The following is a 25,130-nucleotide window of genomic DNA, read 5'->3' as shown; positions in this document are numbered from 1 at the left end:
AGAGAAAAGAAATTGTACCATTGCTCTGGAATGAGGAATTAAATGATGCTCTGGCACTCACTCTACCTCCTCTTCAGGTTAAACCTGTTTAGCAGAAGGCAGAGGGGAAAGAAAGAATGCCCAAGGAGATGTTTGGTGCTTCTCTCTGTAGGACGAGGGAGAGGACACCATGGGATGGATGGTGAGCATCCTACACCTTCCCCAGAGAATCAAGAAAAGTGCTTGAATATAGGAACCTTTCTATATTAAGAGAATAAGTGGTTGTTAGTAATGAGAGCATTATTCACTGTGTAACTGGTGACCAAATGTGTTGCCTCTATACCCAAGACATCTGTTCACAGCTGATTCTCCAAAGCCATGAACACTGAGAGGACATGGAGCCAACCACTGCAGGTATCACAGTTGAGGGCTATTTTTAACACTGACATTAATTTTATATCAAAGAGTATGCTCCAGTACTAATATGCTTAATAGACACATTATATACACCTCAAAGAGATTTTGATATGTATTTGAGATTGTTATGGCCTTCATTTAGCTCTGGACCTGTGCTAATATGTATAGATATCAAATAACCAGCACTGTCTAGTCCCATGTTATCGCTGGAAGTGCTGTTAAAACGAAACCCCCTTGAGCTGGTAGGCTGGGGATGCAAAATGTTGATACAGTCTGTTACCCAAAAGCTGGGTAATTAAATGCACAAAATATCTTAGCAGATAGGAATTTCTCACACAACTGAAAAATGTTAAAGTTGATAGTTGCAATATTTTCAAGGTACCAAAAAAAAAAAAGCACTTTTGGTGTAACACTGCGCAGTATTTGAGACTTATTTAACACATATTGAGGAGCTGCTCTGCTGCCTGTTTTAAAACAAGTCCTAGAGTAGCCCATTTATTTGGAATTCACAAGCTAACACTTCCAGAGCCCACTTCTGATAACTTGCAAAATCTCAAACTCCTCATTAAATGCCAAATAAATTGACTAGCCTAAGGGCAGGATGGGTGAATGGGATACGTGAGCATGAGTCCAGTTCCCTGTAATTAATGAGCTCTGAATAAGCAGAACCAACCCAGCCTGAGTGTGAATAAAATTACTGCACCTAGCAAAGTTCAGATAAGAAATATGTGAACCTTGAAGTAGTTGAACGCAAATCAAGATGTTGAGTTTTTATAAAAACCTTTATGAGCTCCAAAATCTGGAGCTTAGTGTGACTTTTTTTTAGCTCATGGGCTGGCAATTTGAGATTTAGAGAATGTTATATTTCAGGGGCCCCACTTCTCTTGAAATGCTTAATTTTAGGCACATAAATAGTTCTATCTCTGCTCATAGACTCATAGAATAGTTAGGGTTGGAAAGGGCCTCAAGATCATCCAGTTCCAACCCCCCTGCCATGGGCAGGGACACCTCACACTAAACCATCCCACACAAGGCTTCATCCAACCTGGCCTTGAACACTGCCAGGGATGGAGCACTCACAACCTCCCTGGGCAACCCATTCCAGTGCCTCACCACCCTCACAGGAAAGAATTTCCTCCTTAGATCCAATCTAAACTTCCCCTGTTTAAGTTTGAACCCATTACCCCTTGTCCTGTCACTACAGTCCCTGCATTTAAACACAAATTCTTGCTCCATGCTATTCGGTCAGAAGTAGGAATCAATTTCAGTTCAACTCTAAGGTAAAATAATCTTGTTTCATCCAGATCTGCTCTGCTTGGAAAATAAAATTTTTGAGAATGTGGGCATCTGAATCAAATCATTGGGTTTATTATTTTTTTTAATGCCATGGGAATTTTTGTAAGTTTTGCACACTGGAGTCAGGAAAATCTTGCAAATGTCACTGTGATGCTGCATTGTCCAAAATGCCAGAGAAGCATCCCCCTGCTGCATTATCCTGTTCTGGGAAGCGACCAGAAAAGTCTCGTTTGTATGAAGGGAGGAGAATCCAGATGCAAGAATAAATACTTCCACGTCAACCCATCAAACCATCTTAGCCTGTCTAGCTCATCATGGAAATTGAAATTCACGGCCAATCCCCACAAAATTTGTTTCTGTCCTCCTGGTTCTTTGCAGCGTCACAAGCAGGAGGCCCTAGGCAGGGGCTAAGGCACAGTGGAAGTGGACTCCTCACCAGTAAAACCAAACCATGGTTTAAGCATTAGCTTAGCATCCCCTGGCATGGATCTCAGGGGCTGTTGGGTTTGAAATATCAGCCCTGTAAAAGCTGCTGTGCTCCAGGTCTAGGTAATGGAGTACAATTGCTGTGAAATCAGAAATTGAGCCTACTTATCCACGAGATCCATGATTGCTTTTCGGATGCATTTTCCAGAATTATCTATAATGTCTCTCCCTTTAATAAAACTCACTATAAAATTTGCATTTGCTAGAAAGAACAGATCTGGTACGTATCTTTCGAAAGAGGAAGTTGAGTGTCCTCGTGCCATAAAATACTAAAAACTGGGACCTGGATGTTTCTTACAAATTTTTGTTAAAACCTATTTTGGTTTTGCCACTGACTTGAAGAATAGAAAACAGAGCTGCAGTTCAGACAATAACTATTATATCTCCTTGCCTCAGTCTCTCCATCTCCAAATTAACCATTGCAGCAAATGGCAGCAGGGAATGTGGGATTTTTAGGTTTCAAGCTCTTTCTCAGTGAAACTGTTCAAAAATATTGCATCTCTTCACTTAGAGACAGCTGGATGAAACACAGCCGCTCTAGGTCAAAATGCCTGGTATTTATATTTTCCATATATTGGTCAAGTTAAACTTCACTTCTTGCCGCTTATTTTTCTTCTTGATACTTAAGCACTGATTTAAAGTATAATTGCATCTCAAATTGTGTACTGGAATAGAGGGTTTAAATGAGTTTTTCTTTTTAAGTAGCACTTGAAATTCCTGTGCTGGCGGAGAGCAGAAATATTGCCTGAGAGTTTGCTCAGGGGAAAATCCAAAAGTAACAGAAATGCAACTTTAAAGAAATCACATTTGCTCTGAAAAGCGGTTTCTCGAGAGACTATGGTCAACTTCAAGGGTGCCTTTATCAGACATTCCAGAGGGAAAAAACAGGAAGAAGAGCTGAACGCTGAAGGTAACACAATAGGAGTCTGCAGCAGTCACAGGAGTATCGGTTACAATAAACCAAGCTGTGCAACAAGGAGATTAAAATGTGGATTACTGACCACTTACTATGTGTCATAAAGAAAAGAATAGTTTCAGATGCCAGCTTGACTTAATCTGGTACCGGTGGCCTTTCCTTGAAAGGATTAATGGGCACTTTTTTCTACCTAGGCGTTTTTAAAGGGTTTGGCGTAATAAAGATTGAGAGGAGCAACAAGTAATGACAGAAACTTCGGCATGAGCTATTAAAGGATTTGATAACAAATTATCTGTTTCTGAGTCAAAGCAAATCACCATTAGCTGTATGCCCTGCTTAATTAAGGCAACATCGTATTCCAATGACATTAGCTGTGGTGGGGATAGGGGGTCTTCAATCAGTTTCTGTAAACATGAAATCAGCTCAAAATGTGCATTGATTTGGTGTGTGGGTCTAAAACAGATTACCTTTTTCTTTAGCAGTGATTTGTGATGCCACCACCCTCTTTTTAGGCATTCCTCTATTTTCATCCAAATTTTCCTTGTGACACTACCTTGCTGCAGATGCAAGTATCTAAACACCCCAAACTGATGTCACCCTTTCCCTGCTGTGTATTTCTATATTCATGTTATAATTTGAAGGAAGGCCTTTGTTATCCAAAATTATGGCGCAAAAAATGGATGTTCAGTAAAATGAAGGAAATGCTCCTGAGAAATAAAGAATTGCCAAGAGTGAAAAAAAGAACTGCCAAGAGTGCATGCTACAGATGGCACTTTCTAGCAGAGACCAAAGAGCACAAAGACTCTGTATGGAGTAGAAGGCATGGGGTGAAGGGGGAGAGAATAGAGTCTCACAAGAATACATTCAAAATGTAAGATGCCACTCAGACCTGTTTACTACATAGTCATCATCAAGGGAGGCACCTCCAGGTACGAATCAGAGCACCAGTCACAGCAGAAGTATCTATCCATTTGAAAATGTTGTCCTATTCCCACGTATCTTGCTTCTTTAATGGTGTAGTTACTTCCTATTGATAAGTGAAAGATCACATCTTTCTATAAATTTCACTTTCTGCTCAGTTGCACTACAGTATATTTTTATGCAAGTCACCATCCATATTAAACACTGACCCCTGGAAGGACTTCCAATCTTTTTGTTGGATACAGACATGCATCACAACACATGGGTCACTTTAACCCACTCCTGCAGCTGTGTTTTTTCTGCTTAGAATATAAACTCTTACTTCCTTAACACTAATGGCCTCTGCAGGTCAAACATTTCCTTTTTTAAATGCTTGTATCTATTTCAGAGAGTATCAGGCTTTCTGTTTAACGAGATCCTGGGTTTTTCCAGGTAAGACTCCTAGAAACAGCAGAAATTAGGAGTGCTGCTTAATCTTTGACAAGTGCATTATGTCAGAAAGACTCAAAATCTCCATGCCCCATTTGATAGTGGTAATTTCTAACACAGTCTATTCCAACAGACCAGAAATTCCAGAATTACCCAAACAATATTAGTTATGATGATTCATGGATTCCGGTTTTTTATGTGCCTATAATACATAAAATATAGATATGCAAAAAAAGCAATTTTTACTCTTATTTTTCTGACATGTCAAAGGAAAAAAGGCAGGTAAAATATTTTAAAACCAACAATAATAATTAAACCTTGTAAATCTTAAAAAACTTATTTTAGATTAATCTTAAATTTTGAAAGCCATTTGAATGAATCCTTATGCACATGGAGCTGATTTACTGATGTGACTTTGACAGAGTAAATTTTTAGGTTTTAAATTTCAAAACCTCAAATCTCTATAGCACATATTAATTTTTTCCTCCTATAATCACACAGAATATCTTTAGAGGAATAACTTTTTTACCCCTGCATAGAATCATAGAATAGAATCATAGAATAGTTAGGGCTGGAAAGGACCTCAAGATCATCCAGTTCCAACCCCCCTGCCATGGGCAGGGACACCTCACACTAAACCATCCCACCCAAGGCTTCATCCAACCTGGCCTTGAAAACTGCCAGGGATGGAGCACTCACAACCTCCCTGGGCAACTGATTCCAGTGTCTCACCACCCTTACAGGAAAGAATTTCCTCCTTAGATCCAACCTAAACTTTCCCTGTTTAAGTTTGAACCCGTTACCCCTTGTCCTGTCACTACAGTCCCTGATGAAGAGTCCCTCCCCAGCATCCCTACAGGTCCCCTTCAGGTACTGGAAGGCTGCTCTGAGGTCTCCACGCAGCCTTCTCTTCTCCAGGCTGAACAGCCCCAACTTCCTCAGCCTCAGCCTACGGGAGGTGCTCCAGTCCCTGATCATCCTCGTGGCCTCCTCTGGACTTGTTCCAGCAGTTCCATGTCCTTTTTATGTTGAGGACACCAGAACTGCACACAGTGCTCCAGGTGAGGTCTCACAAGAGCAGAGCAGAGGGGCAGGATCACCTCCTTCGCCCTGCTGGTCACACTCCTTTTGGTGCAGCCCAGGATACGGTTGGCTTTCTGGGCTGCGAGCGCACACTGCAGCCGGCCCATGTTCATTTTCTCATCAACCAGCACCCCCAAGTCCTTCTCTGCAGGGCCGCTCTGAATCTCTTCTTTGCCCAGTCTGTAGCTGTGCCTGGGATTGCTCCGACCCAGGTGTAGGACCCTGCACTTGTCGTGGTTGAACTTCATAAGGTTGGCATCAGCCCACCTCGCAAACATGTCGAGGTCCCTCTGGATGGCATCCCTTCCCTCCAGCGTATCAACCAGACCACACAGCTTGGTGTCATCAGCAAACTTGCTGAGGGCGCACTCAATCCCACTGTCCATGTCAGTGATGAAGATGTTAAAGACCGGTCCCAACACCGATCCCTGAGGGACACTTCATGACTGCCATGATTTTTCAAATACAATGGCCAGTGGCTTAGCAACTTAATTCGCCAGCTCCTTCAGGACCCACGGATGGATTCCATCAGGTCCCACGGACTTGTGCGCATTCAGATTTTTAAGATGCTCTTGAACCAGATCCTCTCCTACAGTGGGCCCAAGGTCTTCATTCTCACAGTCCCTGCATCTACCTTCTAAGACCTGGGTGGTGCGGTCGGAGCTTTTGCCAGTGAAGACCGAGGCGAAAAAGTCATTCAGAACCTCAGCCTTCTCCAAATCCTGTGTAGCCAGTTCTCCCGAAAGCTTCCTCAGGGGGCCTATGTTGTCCCTAGTCTGTTTTTTGTTTGCTATGTACCTGTAGAATCCCTTCCTGTTATCCTTAACATCCCTGGCCAAGTTTAATTCTAACTGGGCCTTAGCCTTCCTAACCTGGTCCCTAGCTTCCCAGACAACATCCCTGTACTCTACCCAGGCCGCCTGTCCTTGCTTCCATTTTTTATAAGCCTCTTTTTTCCTTTGAATTTTCCTCAGCAGCTCCTTATCCATCCAAGGAGGTCTCCTGGCCCTCCTGCTGCGCTTCCTTCTAGTTGGGATGCAGCACTCCTGAGCTTGTAGCAGGTGATCCTTGAATATCAACCAAGAGTCTTGGGCCCCCCTGCCCTCCAGGGCTATATCCCATGGAACCTTACTAAGCAGGCTCCTGAAGAGGCCAAAGTCTGCTCTTTTGAAGTCCAGGGCAGTGAGCTTGCTACACGCTCTTCTCACTCTCCTGGGGATCTCAAATTCGACCATCTCGTGATCGCTGCATCCAAGCCTGCCCTGGAGTACCACATTCTCAACAAGCCCTTCCCTGTTGGTGAGCACAAGGTCAAGCATGGCACCTCTCCTTGTCGGCTCCTCTATTACTTGCAGAAGGAAGTTGTCTTACACACAATCGAGGAACCTCCTGGATTGCTTGTGCCATGCAGTGCCGTTGTTCCAACAGATGCCAGGGTGGTTGAAATCCCCCATGAGAACAAGGGCCTGTGAGCGTGAGGCTTTTCCTATCTGTCTGTAGAGACACATCTGTATTTTCTGTAGTCCACACATTATCAGGAGGTTTTTTGCCATTAATTGTGACATTGGATATTTGACTGACAATTTCTTATTCATTGCCCACTACTTTCAACAGCTTCCTAGCCACTGGCTAGTCCCATTTAAGGACAATTCACTGTCTCTCCCTCTGGGTAGAGAGCCACTGGTTTTCCTCACCTTCAGTCCCGCACTTGCCTTGGGACAAGACTGTGACAGCATTCCCCAGTCACTGTCATGTCCAGGGTTTCCCACTTTCAGTTTACAGCTATAAAAAAACCCAGAAATCAGAAAATCGAGAGCACATTTACCTAGAACCTCTCAAAGAAGATATCAGCTCGAAGTTGTCAAGTCAAGTCTAAGACATGTTTTGCTGGTCAGGAAGACCCATTGGTGCTGGGCGGGTTGCAGATGAAGCTAAGTGTGACCAACCTGGCTCTAACAGGATTAATTGAAAGAGAATCATTGGCTTCCACCAGTTTTCATTAGTCACCAGATGAGATGAGAATAGTGCTCGTGCAATCGCAGAGGTACTTTGAGCCAGTCTGTTCTCCATTTTTTCTTTCATAACTAAAGGTTATTTTCTGTCAGAAAAGCAGAATTTTAAAATTTTAAAAAACACCTATTTTGAAATGAAAAAAAAGAAAACTTCTGTAATTTTCTATAATGCATAAATATTCCTCTTTCAAAACTACACTTTGGGTCTATCCATCAGTAGATTATCAAATACTGATTAACTGTTTAAGTGTGAAATTGAGGCAATTTTTATTTTGTTCTGTACACCAGAAATATTCTCAACATGTAGGAAAGTCACAGAAAGACTTTGTGATTTTAATACAGATTTCAACTGTGCAAAGCAGATTTTAACTGTGAGCACTTATGGCTCAGTTGAGGAGATCGGTAACCTCTCGAAAACCAAATTCTTACAAACATACTCAGCCATAAACAGACAAAGAGTCCCATTGCCTGAAATTCTGGTCATAAAAAAAGGGTAACTCTTAAGCTGTTAAATGCTATAATACACTTACTTGGGCAGGTGCAACCTCTGTGCTCATAATTCACCATTTAAACTTTCTTTCCCTACAGGTTAAGAGGTTGCAGGGCAAATCTGTAACAACAATGAGCTCAACAGAGCTATGATCATTTGATGCTATGTAGAGATCACAACTAAGAAATATGTACTGATATTAATGGGTAACGGAATAAACATGTTGTCCATCCTGAAAGCACAGGGAATAGCTGCACACTCATATTTAAGCAAGTTTGCATTTCTCTCATGGCACAAGCACATTTCAAAAGCATTTCCCAGGAAATCATCCAATGTTTAGTAAAAGGTACAACAGGTTAATTTTCTTCCATTATAACTGGACTCCCTTAAAATTATGGTATTGATTACGGCGCTGATTACCACAATACCAAACTTTACGAGCAGAGTCATTTTAACACTTTTTCAAGACAAAATTTTATGCATTTTTGTGGGTTTTTATCATCAACACAGCTGCACATGCACAGATATCAGAGTTTATCTACCCTAGTTCATTTACACAGAGAAACTCAGTGAAGAACCCAGGCAACATTTAGAAAGCATCAGTAAAGTGGTGTTTGTATATATGCATACATCACGTATGTGTATATACGTGCATTTACGCACTCACTACAGCACCAGTTCAGCAAAATAGATGAACTGCTCCTGTGCTGACGACTGAGCACATTTTACTTGATGGGAGCTGATGGAGGCAGAAATAGCTGGAGCAGCTATCACTGAACATGGGATTCAAAATTAAGCTTATACTGCAAGAGATCTGCCACACATGCCTGTGTGCCTATGAGATTAGAAAATAACACAAATAAATGCTGGATGTTTTTTGGCTTTTTTCAGCCAGGCAGTTGGTTGGATTTTCTCCAGCCCATTTATGATCAAAATTAAAACCTTCTCTTTGGTCAGTTCATAAATATGCTCTGACACACTCCACTCCGACCTTTAGAAATGCCAATGTTAACTGGAGCACTCAGGGACATCTGAAGGATATTTGTTTTCATGGGTTGACTTGCAAAAAGAGCTCACCTTCATTTTTAGCAGTTTTCCCAATATACACGTGCAAACCAGCCCAGATCTCATCGCATGTAATTTAAAATGTACAGTTTTGTCCTTCCATACCAAAGTGAACAAGAAAAACAACAAGCTCCTATTCAGAGCTAATTCAGAAGCCAGCTCTGCCATGTCTCGCTGGCTGCTCTCTAACAAGCCCTTCATTCATTGCGGTTTCATGCAGCTGAGCTGTTTCTACCTGAGCCAGTGTTACAGACCTTTAATCAAACAAATGTACAAGGAAGCTCAACTACTTAACTGCTGTGCTTGTTCTGCGGACTGAGATAGCCAAATACAACAAAAAGAATTTTATCCCGCTCTAGACGAGTACATTTCCTTGCTGTTGTTCCCAACAAAGGGCAGCAGGTACAAATGGCCCCACTATCTGTGTCAGTGAGAAGTGGAGAGCAATTTGTTTCTATTAAACAGGATGGTTCTATTTTTTATTTTGTTGGCTTAGCCTCTCCATAGCCTGTGCCAATCATGGTCTTTAATCTGAACTGCCCTTGACCGTTTCTGCTATGCCACAGAAGAATTCTCTCTTTTTTTTTCTCCCCCTTCTTCTTGCACAGGTAATTGTGAGAAAGCAAGTGAAAGCCCTGGGGTATTGGATTCAAAACACAATCCTGCCATTCTCAGAACCATACAAAGAATAAACTTGAATGCGACATTGAGTCCTCCCAGACTGCACCTGCTGGTGATCTCCCATCCCCTCCAGTTCATGCTGGGGTCACCGCAGGCTCTGCTTTACTCCGGTGGTAGGAGAGCTACTATGTTTTCAGTTCACAGTGAGATTAGATCTACAATGTTTGACCTGTCTAATTTATTTTTTGTTTGATGAAGCAAAGAGAGCCCGGCACACGGTTAAATGCCTACCGACCTGTTCCCCTGGAGAATGCTGATGGTGTCTTTCAAGGACCATTGACGTGGTGGCATGTTGAGAGGTTGTAGATTGGGGTTGGTATAATTTAATGTGACCCGATGTACAAGACAAAACTTTGCTACGTATGTACTGCCCTGAATCCTCTCTTCTCGGGATCTAAGAGGAAAACCCAGTACAACCTATCCCATGTGCAAGTTCTGATTTACATGGCGTTTTGTTTTCCTTTTTTTTTTTGATGTAGGTTCCTTTGGGCTTGAAACCTGTCCTGAAAGCACTGCTAAGAGTCATTAGTGTGAGGTGTCCCTGCCCATGGAAGGGGGTTGGAACTGGATGAGCTTAAGGTCCTTTTCAACCTGAACTCTTCTATGATTCTATAATTTTGTTCACTGTCTGAATTTCATGGTCTCATCTCCCTGCTTTGGTATGGAGAGTTCATGTTGCCTGGTACAAAAAAGGCAGAAGAGCATGAGCTTAAACTAGCTCCAACTGCACCTGCCTTCTTCCATGAAATATTGTTGAAGGGTGACCTATGTCATACTGCCAAGATTCATCTTGAATAATCAGGGTAGAATTCCAAATACTTCATATTTGTGTAAGGTTTCGATAAACCAAGAGATGCCTCAATTTTCCAGCATCTGCCTACATCTGAAAAGATCCTCTAGTCCTTCTCGTCTAGAGAAGACTTTTCCTAAGTGTTTTTTCTCTTTCTTATTTTATAGCAGACACAAATGTCAATTTGGTTCAATACAGAGTATAAAAGCCATTTCTACTGGTCTCCTTCACAGGCATTTTTTTCTTCTCTTGTTCTTGATACCAGGAATTACTTAGCCTGACGTCCCCCAAATGACATTTCTGCTGCCTCTTCTTGCTTCCTTTTTGGAACGATTCTTAAAAATCCACAGAATACTCACAAGTTTGGCACAGAAAATTTGCAGATACCTCTACTATACATTGGTTCGCCTCCATTTACATCAAATCAACCTCCTAAGTTATTTCACAGGCTTGCACAGTGATGGAAACACATTCAAAACCTCTGGATTTACAGGCTTCATACAGCCACAGCTCCCTTTAGAGACAGAATATTTAACAGAAAAAGCTCAGAATTTTAAGCAGTCACCAAAAAAAATCCATGATTTTTCATTTTGTTCTGGACATCTTGTAGTAAACCAGATCTTCCGTCAGGAACTGCTGTAACCCCTGGGGACCTGGAATTAGATCGGGTCTTCTTTGGCCTTATTATCTCTGATCTAAAGATAAAAATCGGAGACCTGTGGAAGGGAAATAAAAGCTGCAGTTGGACAAGCTTCTTACCTTTAAGAATACTGTGGAAGGAAGTGTTCCAGTTTGGATTTTTTAAGGAAATATTCAGGTTAGTTATAATTTTTTCTGAGTATTTTTATCTACCCCTAAGGCAAGAGATAAATGAAGTGTGATAGTACTTTGGAGAGCTTAGGAACTATTTGCAGTGAATAATTTATTCGACAAATTTTGCCCTTATTTCAGTTCATGAATTATCTGTGAACTGACTGGTACTTTCACGAATTTATTCATAATTCAAAGTTATTCAAGGAATGTTTCTGTCCTAACACATTTTGCTGCCCAGTTTGCCTATGAGGAGATTATTGATTTAGTATTTAGTATCTGCAATGTATTGCTTTGGGAGGGTGAGGGGAAATTACTCCTTTTCAAAGGCCCTGTAACCCATCCTCAAGCTGCATTTCAAAGGTTTCAGAGAGAGAACCCTTCTTTTTGCTGCTTTCATGGGGTCTGAATTCACTTCTAATTTTTGTCACTATTAGCCATTCAGTTTGCTCTTTAACTGGATGTTTGAAACTGATTTAAATGAACTGGCTTTAGTACATAATTTGTGACTCTTATCGAAACAACAAATTTATAAAAGAAAAGCAGGTATTCTGTTGACTCTGTTGATATATATAAGACAACCAACAGATTAGGTATTGTCCTATGTATAGGTATGGTTTACATGTGATTTACATGATTTATACAGCTATATAAGGCAGTTATAATTTCTTCATCTACAGCAGTGTCCATGTATTTGAGCTTGTTTTACGAAGAAAAATTTATTAAAAATGAAAATAGAAAGAAATTTAGTGCAACTATCTTCCTATAACTTCAATTTCGTTTTCTATGGTTCTAATGCCCTGATCTAATTTGATACAATTACAATAAAAGCTGCAATCTAAGGCGAGTAAATGAATTTTGTGTCAAGAGTGAAATACAATCTGTTAAAATTGGTTTGAAAATACAATTTTAGGTCTAGTACAGCAAGTCCTGACATTTCAGATTAATCTGTCCTATAACAAAATTAATGACACTCAAAGTTGTTTAAGAATGGCTGTTAACTATACTTACCCTATTCATCACCGGCTCTATCAGTCTAATCCATGAAGTCACCAGGCTATTAAGTACAGTACATCAGTTCACTTTAAGGACATTCAGATTGTGATTGTTTGAGGGATCAAACTGCCTGGTAATGAAATGCAAGGTACCGCAATAAATAACAAGAAAAATACTCCTGGAAGTTTGTTGATGTGATACTTGTGCATAAATGTCACTACAGCAGATCTCCAAGAAAAGAAAGAAAAAGTGAAAACCCAGAGGTCATTTCTAGTAGGTACATGTGGATGTACTTATCTGAATGATCTAACCTTTTAGGACTTCACAGAGGCAGCATATCTCATGAGAATGCCTTCTCCTGCATCACAGCTTGAAGTTCCTGCCTCTGGCCCTGGAAAAGCCATGCAAAAGCCATGTCAAAGTGAGGTTCCTCCTGCTCCTGCCCACTTCTGTCCCAGCTGGAGACAAGCTCGGTTTTCATCCGATACATCAGATGTGAGGGTCGTAGGGCTGTCCATTACTCTTTGCTTTGTTCCTCTTGTTAGCCTCAAGCATGCAGCAGTAATTGCAATTTGGGGTCCATTTGGGGTTTAAACTGGCCATAAAAAGCTCTGCAAGCAATTAAGGCACTGCAGATAGCAGGTGTGTATGGGCTGATTTGCAGAACTAGAATTGAGAAGAGCCAGAGCAAGCATTGTTTTCACCATTCTACTATATTTTTTTCTAACTAAAAAATAAAACAAAAATATTCTGGTTTTATATAAAGTGAAAGTAAAAGAGTAAAGTGAAAGAGTTTATCTGAGCCACAGTGATTTTTTTGGTATACCCCTCTTACAGGCTTTTATTTTTTTACAGAAAAAAGTTAAAACCAGACTATTTCCCTAAAGATGCAGGGCATAATATTCTCTGTTGGACAAGTCTTTAAGATCTCAGAGACCAAAATGAAGCTTCTCCCTCTGCCTAAGTGAGTTTGAATCCCTGTCCCCAGTTCCATTGGAGACTGTTCTTCCCAACTGTCTAGCAAGCATCTCACAGGCCGTGTGGTTCAATGCACGACTAAATAATGTCCTGCAGAAAGGAACAGCTCCAATGTTATTGTCAATGAAGACATTGTCTCCAGTACAGATTCACTAGAACATGTTTATGAAAAGTGGAAGATGTTGGTTCAAAGACTAGAATAGGAATTTTCCCTTTATAGGGGTGAGTAGACACAGTTCATTTACATTCTCCAGGAGTGCCTTGGCATAAAAAATGATGTTGCTCTTACTCCAGTCATTTAGTGACTTTCTCCCTGCCACCCCATTTGACAAAAGCTACCTGAATCTATTAATTGTCATAGATTAACTGAAGCCGTTTCTTTCAGAAAGTGGAGTATTCACTTTAGCCGAAGAGACACCCAGTGTTATGAATATTAAAATTCCTGTTATTGATTAAAAGAACTGGTTTGTTGTGAAACATACCTTTCATCTGGGGATGAAAATGGCACTCATATTTCATCTGGTTTTGTATGTCTTTTGATATAAATTACTTGGTTTTGCATAAATTATAGATTCTCTTTTCCTGCTGTTGTGAAACTGGAATAGCATCACTGAGGTGACTGAAATCAATAGATATGATCTCTCACCATGTATTTTGTGCTGAGCACATGCCCAGCTCGGACAGCATCTTCTCTTCCCTTCCCCATGGAGTGAGACCATTCTAGGATTTCCCACTGAAAAGTTTCATAGCTCACATAGCAGAATTGAGTCTTCTTTACTTTTGACACTGAAGGTGATATCTGTTCCTCCAGGATAAAGTGCTACATTTGCTCACATAATAGCCATACTTTCTGCCCAAATGTTGCCATTAAAACTCAGATATGGCCATTAGGCTCTCCTTCAAGTAAGGCTGAAGAAAATTCAGGCCTAAACCTAAGCTGTAATTACCTAACTGAATGTTCATCCACTCACACATTTTTCATCCACTTTGAAATTGCATTCCCCTATACATTTCCTGTATACTAATGCCTCTCCTGCAGCTTTTAGCTCGAATCAGCAGAGCAATCGGTATCCTTCGTTGCAGTCTAGGGAAGACTAAATGCAGAGCTAACATCCCATACTGAAGTGATATGAATCACATCACCACAAAAAGCCTGACATCTGGCTTTACCACATGTGGAAATGAAAAATTGCTTTCGATGCCTCTTTCTGTTATTTTTAATGGAGAAAAAAAGAATAAGAAGAGGGAATGACTGCTACACAGAGGTGTGATTTTAACATCTAAAGGGATGAAGTGAAGAAATGCCAGCGTGGTACCTGCCTGGGTATTACACAAAGAAACAAATGCAAGCTTGCAAAGGGCAACTATGAGTTTTGATGCTATGTGAAATATGTAGAAATTATAACATCTCTTTTCTAAGAGCACAATGTAATTGCCCTTGAAAGACCATTGCCAAGGCAATTCAGAGCATATAGATATCCAGACTGTTTTTTCTTCTGTCAATAATAAGAAGAAAATACAAATGTGCATCTATTATTCAGGCATAGGAGGAAGAAAGCAAGCAGGAGTTATGTGCTCAAATCCATTTTGTGCCATGCCAGGGTATAAGAAAGGGGTAGCAAAGGCCAAAAGCTGGTGTTCATCACTGAAGTGTTTACTGATGCGCATATGCCTTTGCAGCTGGTAGTAGTGATAGCTACCTCTACTGCTCTGATGAGTCTTACCTTACTGTATTGATTTCTATCCCCTGCAAAGCAAGCAGCAGCTAGGGATGATGTTTCTATGATATTCCTGATACAGTATAAGCTTAAGGGTCACCTCTGAAGTTAAATAGCTTATATAAACATAAACCAGCCCATAGCAAATGCATATTTGTTTCCACTTAAGATAGTCTATCCATCAACAGTTTTAAGATGACAGTAGGGGCAATTTAAATGGTAGAAAATAAATAAATCACATTTATTAGTGGCTGAATTTTTCATTACTATATTGGTATTAAATATTAACTATATAGAATGCTTCTGTATCAGCTCAAAGAGAGCACGGAAATCGGTTTGCAAGAAAACTGCTGTTGGTTACACATGGGCCTAAGTCATAGAGATTTCAGGATCTTTTATTACCATTTTAAAGTGCAAAGATGCATGAAGATAAACTTACCTCAAACGCAAGCATTTATCAAAGGAAAGGGCAAACAATATTTATTAACATAGTAAAATCCTATTTTCTATTGGGCCTGTGTCAAACTAAATAGACATTTGCAATAGTTTATTTCTTTTTTGCATTTTAGTTTATTATTTAAAAAGAAGTAAACATGAGTAACAGGCATGTTATAGAAGAAGAGGTGGATTCAATTACATGGGACTATAGATACATATAGATATCTATAGATATCTAGATATATAGATATATAGATATATAGGTATAGGGACTATAGATATCTTTCCATAAAGAGTTTTCTCCAAAGAATTTGGAAGACATGTAAGACATTTTAGCTCAAGGAAAAAATATGATATTTTGAAACTGATGGAAGTTTGAGTGGGGAAAGTTAGTCTTCCCATGGAAAATTATGAGCATGGAATGAGAAAAACTCCTGGTGTTGACGAAAACTTAGCATCTTAGATACTGTGCTGGGCAAAGCTGTTCTACCGCTTGAATAGGGATGTAACAGCTGGTAACACATGGTGAGACAGCAGCTCTAGCTGAAAGCAGTGAAAACAAATATATCTGTTTGGACATGCTGGCCACAAAGAAAGAAGGGACCTCAGGAAAGGAGAAAATGCCACCAAACAGGGAAGAGATGGCTAACAAGTGTTCCTATGTGCTTGAAGACAGACACAAATAAAGAGATAGCTTGCACCACAAATGGTCAGAACCCCAAGTTATGATGCAAAATCAGTTTCTGAGTATGGATATGAGCAATCTTGAGAAAATTCCTTTTGCTTTTTCCATGCATAAGGTGTAACCAAAGCACTAGTACATGCCAAGCAACACTCATCATCGAGGCTGGGCTGCTTACTTCCACTGGAGGTTCTCAAACCACTGTAACTGCTGCTGTTCTGCAAATGTGACACTGAATTCTGCAAGAGATGAAGACTGGTATCACATTAAGCATAACATTACAACCCAAAAGAAGCAGGATGATCATAAAACCCCTTATGTCATTCTTTGGCGCCAGTCACCTTTAGATCAGTTCTCTGAGCCAAAGGAGCTCTCCGTTTCTCTGCAGAAATGGGAATTGGATAACTCTTTTACTTTCTCCTGCAAGTTCCCATTGAGATTTTTCATTAGATAGTACATGAACCTTTCATTAGATAGTACATGAACCTTGCAAGCTGTAAATTAAGCATGAGAATGGCTTGGCTGGCAGAGTGCAGTGATCTTGGGACAGCCAGCGCCAAGGCTGTGCCCTCAAAACCAGATATTATCTCCTTGGTCTCACAACACTTCTCTTTTCTTTCTAGTGCAAATCACACCTGTCTGCTTGCTCATCCTCTTACAATCCTTAGCCACTGCCGGATTTGCATGCTTAGCTTTCCTTCAACAGAAGAGACAAATAAAGCTCCTGATTCAAGTTTTGATAACTCCTTTGCTTTATTGTTCTCACAATAATTTCCAGTAGGCAAGCACTCTGTCCAAAGGAAAAAAAAGAATACAAATATTTTGCTGGATCAATGTGTCACAACTGGATGTGTCTCGTTATCTGAAAGCAGATGGCATTTATGGTTGTGACCATAAGGGTGGAGGTACAACAGGGAAGTGTTTTAGTGGCTTTAGTGTGAGTCTATTGATGCTGAGGTGCTCTGCCAGCCAGCACTGTCTCATGAAGAAGCCTTTGGACTTAATTCATGATGCATTACACAGGCTTTACTTCAGCCGTGCAAGTGTGCCAGTGCCCAGGGACACAAGCAGGCTGCAAGAACAACAAACCAAGCCTTGTGCATGATGAGTTTTGCACCATGATATGAAATTCCATCTTGCTGTATCCTTAAAAGTGATGTTTCTAACTGTTTGTGCTATATTTTGAAACCTGGGGCTACTTCTGGGCCAGAGCCAGACTGAATTCTTTAAGAAGAAATCATGATGAACTGGTTTTCTTAAAAGTGGCCAAGCATAAAATGTTTTGTCCAGCTGTAATTTGGACACAGCTGCTGTACTCGGTTGCCTGCTGCATCTCGCGTTCTGAGGTAATGGAAAGAAAGCTTAAATCTATTTCATTAAAACCTTAAACTGCTTTAATAAAGCTTTTAAAAATATTATATATTTATTTAAACAGGTATGAGGATGGTAAAAGCTGACCCAAATATCAGAAGAAATGGAAATCTGTTTTCATAAGTCCTTGTATGAAGCTAGGGCATATCGGAAACATTGGACATCTCATTGCATGATCACCTTGGTGACAGGGTTCCTCTCAATAATTTAAATCAGATCTCAATTTAAAAACACAAAATCAAACAAAAACACAACATAAAATCTTGACATTAATTCAAAGAATCACATTTACAATGTCTAAGCCCACATTTTAGAACGCAAGTATTGATGAAAGCCACATAGAAATAACACTGATGTATTGCTATCACGTAAGAACAATATATTTTAAGTCAGGCTTAAAATAGTCTCATTTTAACAGTATTCATATGCGAATATCAGGTTTCACGATGAGTTACTTTGATGTGTCATTTTTCTTACCCCACAGAAATGTTCTGTTCCTCTAAGAGGAAACAAAGGCCTTTGCTTTTCCAAGTTATACATGTCAAAAATATCGAAACTTCATAAAACATCTGGTTCTCTCTGTTTTGCAGGATTCTTATTTGGTCACTGACTGAACTCTTATGGTCCAATTAATTAAATTAATGGCTATCTCATAAATTTAAAAAATATATATCCCATGTCCTTAAATCTCTGAATCCCAGCTGGGAACCTGAAAGGCGTGAAATACACAGTAATCATCTCACATCAACAGAAACTGATCTTAAAGCTGTAATTACAAGATAAATGTCTTTATGACACATGGCCACTATTTGGTCATGCCCTAGAGACAAATGCTAAGAGCCAACAGAATGGGGAGGGGGGAGGAAAGGTAGATGATATCCAATCCCTTCAGCGTGTTTGCAATTTCATTGGCTTTCTTTCAATGACCTGAGACTTCCAAGAGCATGATAGATATTTCCTAAATATTTTACATTCAGGTAATTACAGTAGTATATGGATTTGCTAGTCAGCTTAGAGGAGACCAATTAATTGCTGCAAATCATGGTATAAGGGATGAGCCTGCAGTGGAAGAAGGGTCACATCTTAATAAAATAGGCAGAGCTGGATGCATACAGCTGAAGTCAGTCTCATGCAAGTTTGCTACAGACTGGTAACCTCTACAACCTTCACTTAAGCAAAACCTGAATACATTTGAGGGTTTGCCTGAGTTAGGACCAAAGCCTTATATTTGTGCAGTTTGCTGTTAGCCAGTCACCAGAGTGGAACAATTTTACATCAGCTTTTCTTTCAGCTCAACATCCTTTATTTCATTATTTTTTACACAGGATTTCAATAGCACATTACTTCACTCTGATTTTGTGATTTTTTTTATATTTTTTACTGATCTTCCATGGACTTTTTCTCTACCAAGCCACTAAGTTGACATGGCCTTTTAAAAGCACCAACCAAGGCAGATTTGGGACCATTTTGTTTATATAACTTTAGTACTCTAATACATATAGTATGCATCAGCAAAACCTCTGTGGTCATCTGAAATACACTTGGCTTACAAAGAAAATTGCAGGTCCCTAATATCTGAGTCCACTGAAACTCACTAGGACAGACCATGGCCCGCAAAGTGTTATCATCTGCTTAGGAAACAAATGGACAAAGTGTACAGAAAAGGTTTCTTTTACTCCTAGCTCTTTTGTTTCTGATGTCTCTGTTGAAGGCTATGTAAAGTAGGCCAGATACTTATTTTATCTTGGAAAGACTTAAATTTAGTGACAGCACAGTTCCCTTTGTTTAAAAATGTTTTATTGCATATAATATAGAGAGAGAAAACTGAAAGAAAGGCAGTTCCACTGGTGAAAGTTTAAACATCCAAGTCCTTAATGGTGCAGAGGCTCTGAATGCAGAATACCCCCAATATTCGGTACAGTACAGAAGCCAGTTCTGTACTTTCCAAACACTCATTCAAAGAGACTCAAATTTCTGTTGTTTTATCTACTGGAGAAGTAACATCAATAGTTTTAAGAGCTGATGATGATATATGCAGCTAGTTATCAAGGTTTGCAAAGCTCTTGCAAACCAAAAAAGTGGGATGGAAATCTCTTTAGAGACACCTTTTGATTTCTCCCAAGCCCACAGAAAACACAAATGTATATATTTTTCCCAGTTGGATTTGCATATGGTCACATTTTCAAACACACTTGCATTACAAAGGAGCTTAAGTGAATAGTGTAGCACAGTCGTCATCACGTCATTGACTAAAACGATTTTTTTAGAGCATCAGCATTGCACTGACATGGCTCTACTTCTATTAATTTCTGCATCCTAAGCAGATGTTATTTTTTTACCAGAAAACAAGGCAACATGGCGATTTTTACCTGTAACACACCATTAACATAACATTACAAAACTAATCTGAGCTAGATGTATCAAACCAAATCATATTAATGCCATATTTTTGTAGCTTCATCTGACTCATTTTCAAATATGCCTTGAAAATTGTTTTTGAAGCAGTGTTACTCTAAAACCTTTAGATCTTACTTTCTGCCAGTAATCAATGATGCTTCTCAAGGTTAATGGCAAAGATAACTTCCGTATTTTGACGTACACATGACTTCTCCTATTGACTTCAAAGGTAATCTATGTGAAGACTGAAGCTGACATTCAGAGAGGAATACTAAAGAGTCAGGTTAATCTTAATCAGCATAGAGATGTAATTACTTTGATGTGAAATGCTATTCCATATAAAACTCCATTAAGAGCTCATGCCTACTGCGTAACTTAAATCTTAGATCTTTTTTAACTTTGCTTAAAAGTAAATTAGCTACTTGCTTAGAAGAAATGTATGCTTATATAGTTTTCTAGATTAAGGCTTTAAAAATTATTGGCTCATGCACCATGCTTATTCACACCAAGCGGACAAGAAAAAAATGAAGCAATCTTAGTGCACTAATCACATTTTATTGTGTGTCAAAAGCAGCAATGATAGAAATAAAAAGGCAAGGAAAGTATCCTGGAATAATCTACCTGACTATAAACAACCTCTTGGGTATCTACATTCTGCCACGTAAGGAAAGCGTGGACACAACATGCCCGTGCTGTGCAGGTGGGAGCTCATCTTGTCTCTCCTGGGAGCATCCCTCATGCAAAGTGTGCTTGAGGGAGTTATTGCCCACCATACCCTTACAAGAGGTTAAAGCATGCCTGTGAGTTTCCCAGACTTGAGCAAACAGTAGTAGTTTTTTCAGTTAAATTTATCCACCCCCATTTGTTTCATTTCTGTAAAGAATCTCAAGACATTAAAAACAACAACAAAAGGTTTTGACAGAGCCAAAGAGCATGGAGGATACTGGAGATGATGCAAAAGAGCTTCAGGTATCGAGGCAAGGTTGACTGAATGCCTGAAATGGCACTTCACATAAGCTCCTGTTTAATTTTAAGCCTGTGAGGAGTTTAGCATGCTCAAGGTTAAAATAAGTGACAAATAGCTTTGTAGAATGGGAGGTGAAATTCAGGAAAGAAACCGAGTGTGACAACGGGATCTATAATACAGTTATAAAAATACATAGGTGCAATAAAATGCAAATTTGAAGTATACAACGCACCGACTATCTGTACCATTCGTCTCAGCCTGGTATTCTTTGTGGAAAGACAAGTATGTAGAGTGGAATCAGTTTTTATACAATCTTAATCTCAAAGAGCTTTCTTAATATTAAATGCATAAATTAGGGTTTTTTTTTCACTAACAGTCTCTAGAAAAGCTGCAGTTTTAATGCAAATGAGTCCCAAAGAGACAAAGGGAATATAAATATTTGTTTTTCATTCAACGATCCTGTTAGGTTTTATCTGCTGTGACCCTCCCCTAGCCTTACCATCAGATATCCATGCAAACAGGGCCATTAGAAATGAGCAGCTTTCTTTGAAATTAAATATAGATTTGCCTGAAAATTTCCTTATCTCTTTACATTTACATTTCTAACAATACCCGTGTATTATTGTGAGGCTTACTAGTGAAATTCTGGAAGGTCATTATTAAAAACTTGTTCACATACAGAGGATTTTAGTGACTTGTTTTGCAAAGACAAGTCTGCTTGTTTAGTACACAACATAAATGCTTCCTTTGGCCATCTGCTAAGCAGAGAAAAACTTGAGTTCACAAAGTTGTTTTCTCATTTGAAAACTACTGCAAACACTAAAAGAGTATCCACATCTTATATACATCTATCGTGTCACACTGCCTTAGAGGTAAGACTGTGATAGGTGCTTATACGCATTTTACTGGCGTTACCCTAAGCAATGAAGCATGCAAGTGATCGCCTGGGCCTGTCCTTGCTGAGAGTTTTGTGCAACCATAGGCCACGACACCTTCCTTTGACCTGCTCTGCTATACATTCCCTTTGCCTTGCCCCTGTTAAAAAGCAGGGATACAAATTCTCATTCTGAATTCCTACTAGTGTTTTCAGGTGACAGGAGATTTGGGGTCACTGGATGGGGATGTATGGTATCAGGGTATGGGGAATGTCAAGTTATCAATTGTATCAAGGATGGAGACTGTCAAGCAAAGAGGAAAATGGATACCACCACCAAAAATCTGCAGCCCTGCAAATATATGTTTTTCAAAATTGATGTATTTTTAAAAACAAATGTATTCGAGATCAGATATGAAGTCCCATTAATACAGCTTTTTTCTGGGAGCATATGCATGAATGTGAGTTAAAGGGGTACTTGTGACTGCGAATACCAATGAACAGCAAGTAGATGGTGAAAATGTTTCCAGGGATGTTGCAATGGGTCGAGCAGTACAAACACCTGGAATGTAGAAATAGCACTAAAAGTAAAATGAAAAAATATCTTTTTAAAATTTTAGAAATAGTCTGATAAAGACAACAATGTCATTGAGCAACAGCTCATATTTTTCCATGGGATATTTTTATGATTCATACGACATTTTTTAGTCACCTGTGCACAAGATTCGAGTGAGTTTTAACCATATGGACATCTAGAAAAATTACAATGGTTACAAGAATGAGCTAATGGAGGGACTAGAAAAATCTGACAATATTTACAGAAGTTATTTAAGATCCAATTTTATGTTGTACTAGATCATGAACTATTTAACTGACATCCTTTAAAGTTCCCATATATTCATTTTAGGCTCAAGGAGAATATATTTAAAGATGGCCCACTGTATCTTTTCGGATGTGAAGTGGCTGAATCACAGCATTCTCACATGAAGTGAGAAAGCTCTAGAGCTTTTCACAGAGCTTCTGTGCCATGCTCGTACGAGGTGTACAGCTTTGTGCCACCGGAGATCCAGTGAAAGAGGCATCTGCCAAAGGCTTTTCTGCTTTGAAGGGCTCTGCCAGCTTTAGAGCAATTTTTCATTGGGAGCCTGATAACATTAAGTGAAAGATTGCCATTTCTTTTAGTGGGTTTTGGATGGCCCACAGAAGTGAAAAAATGTTTTCAAATCACTGCCAACTTTTAAAAGTATCCTTTCTGAACACAAGGCAAGCACTTACAAAAGGGCTGCAGACTATTCTAGGACTTGACCTTTCGTAGCAAGGAGAAATTTGGCTTGCTGCAGCAAAGCCCGGAAGCATCTTTTTTGTTGAGCACTAGATAGGCTGCCTGCGTGCTAGTCACCTTGCAGGCTCAAGTCTTTCACAAGTAAAGCATCCATTGGGCTTTATATCTACCTCCTGAAATTGTGAGGAAGTAGAGCCTGCTTCTGCCCCTATTGAAGCCAGGCAGAGAAAACTCCTTGACTTGATTGGGAATGTGTTCAAGCAATGAATCAGGTGGTTCTGGTGGAAATTTGCAATTCAAAAGCTGCCATTAGAAAAGTAGCATTTGAAACTGTGTTGCAGTGTTATGCCTCATGTAGATCAGTATCAAATTAAATTTCCCTATTGTACCTCTTATGTTGTTAACACAATGCAGGGAGTGTTGTTTGCCTCATCTCCATCCTTCTAACTGCAACATCCTTTTCAGTTTAAACTATACAGAAGTGAATAATTATTGAGGCCTTCTGTTTACCGTCTTTAGAAGATTTAATTTATCCCAATAAACATTGTGAAGCAGACCTTTTGCATTTGCAATGACATATAATTTACTTGGAACAAATGCTTTGGGTTCAGTATAAAGACCATTCATCAGGCAAATCTGAATCAGAGGCAGCTTAGAAAAAGAATCCTTTGTCTAATTGTTTTCCATCACAAACAACATGTGGGAAAGAGATTTAGGCAATATTTTCAAACATTATAAGCTACATAATTATTGTCCTCTGCAAACCTGGTGATAGTTTTTGCAATCACAATTGCACTTTATCTGTCTAATCACCTATTCACTGTGACCAATTATAGACTTGGCATTGATGAGGAGGCATTTAATAATATTAAATACAAAACCCTAGATTTGAATAATGTTGAGTTTATGACACAAACTAACAAAAGCCAGGAAATTCAAAGGCAAGGTTTACGCTCCATCCTTAATTCATGGCATTCTGCCTAGGCATAAGAGCACATATGAGCACTGCGGAGATCTCCATGACACAAAGAGCATTGCAGTGCTGAGTTACAAAGGAATAATAAAGTCTTGAGATTAATTTTTAATGTTTAGGTCTTTTGCAAATTTACCATGTAACTGCAACAATATTCTTGTTATGTGATACGTTTGTAGCACTCTTTTATTGTACAAACTTTTGGGCTAAGGAGTTAGACCCTGATATTTTCTACATCCATTTAACACCACTGTCCTGGCACAAAAGAAAAGGTTAATAGAAACTGGGAGTTCCCCCTCATTTTTCACTTAGTTTCTTCTATTGCAAGCTTCCTTTTGCAAAAGTGTAGCCTTTTGTCAAAGAAAAGAATGAAACTGATAGACAGAAAGTCCTCACTGCCACAAATCAGAGGAATTTTGAGGCTGCTCTAAACTTAATCAAAATTCATCTCTGGATACCCTGAGCAAGGAGTGATGGAAGGAGAAGATGGAGTAGCATCTCCTCTCCATCCTCTTATCACAGATTTAATCTAGTTTGGCTACACTGGAAAACAGTTTACAATATTATTCTGAGTTTTTCTACGTCACTATTGAAAACAATGTGACAAAGTAAGGTAGAAAATCAATTTTGTCTTATTTTCTCTCAACTAAGGTGCATCTTATTCATAGCTACATAGAGTACACTGACTGCTTTGTTCTAAGTTTTTCATTCCATTCAAAAAAACACAGTAGCTCTCAGGGAGATATTTTGAGGAATCAAGGAAATAACCTATTATGATCCTCTCATTAATTTTGATGCAATGTGTTTGTTCTTCTGTAACTAGAATGGTAGCTTCACAGGCAGCAATACCTCTCACATAAATACATATAACACCAGTTTTAAAACTAGATTTTGCCTAGATAAAAAGTAATGGCTCCAAAACAGCTGTTATGGTCTATCATGTAAATCCTTCTTAGTTTGTGGATTATTGACCAAATGGACTCTAATGGGAGTTCTTTGGAGATGTTCAATCTATTGTATCTGTCCAGCTGCATCTGATGCTCTTGTTATTTGCTCTTTACAGCTTTAGGGCTGTTACG

This window comes from Lathamus discolor, chromosome 3 (genome assembly GCF_037157495.1).
Source record: "Lathamus discolor isolate bLatDis1 chromosome 3, bLatDis1.hap1, whole genome shotgun sequence".
Taxonomy (NCBI): Eukaryota; Metazoa; Chordata; class Aves; order Psittaciformes; family Psittacidae; genus Lathamus; species Lathamus discolor.
This window is presented reverse-complemented; position numbering follows the sequence as displayed.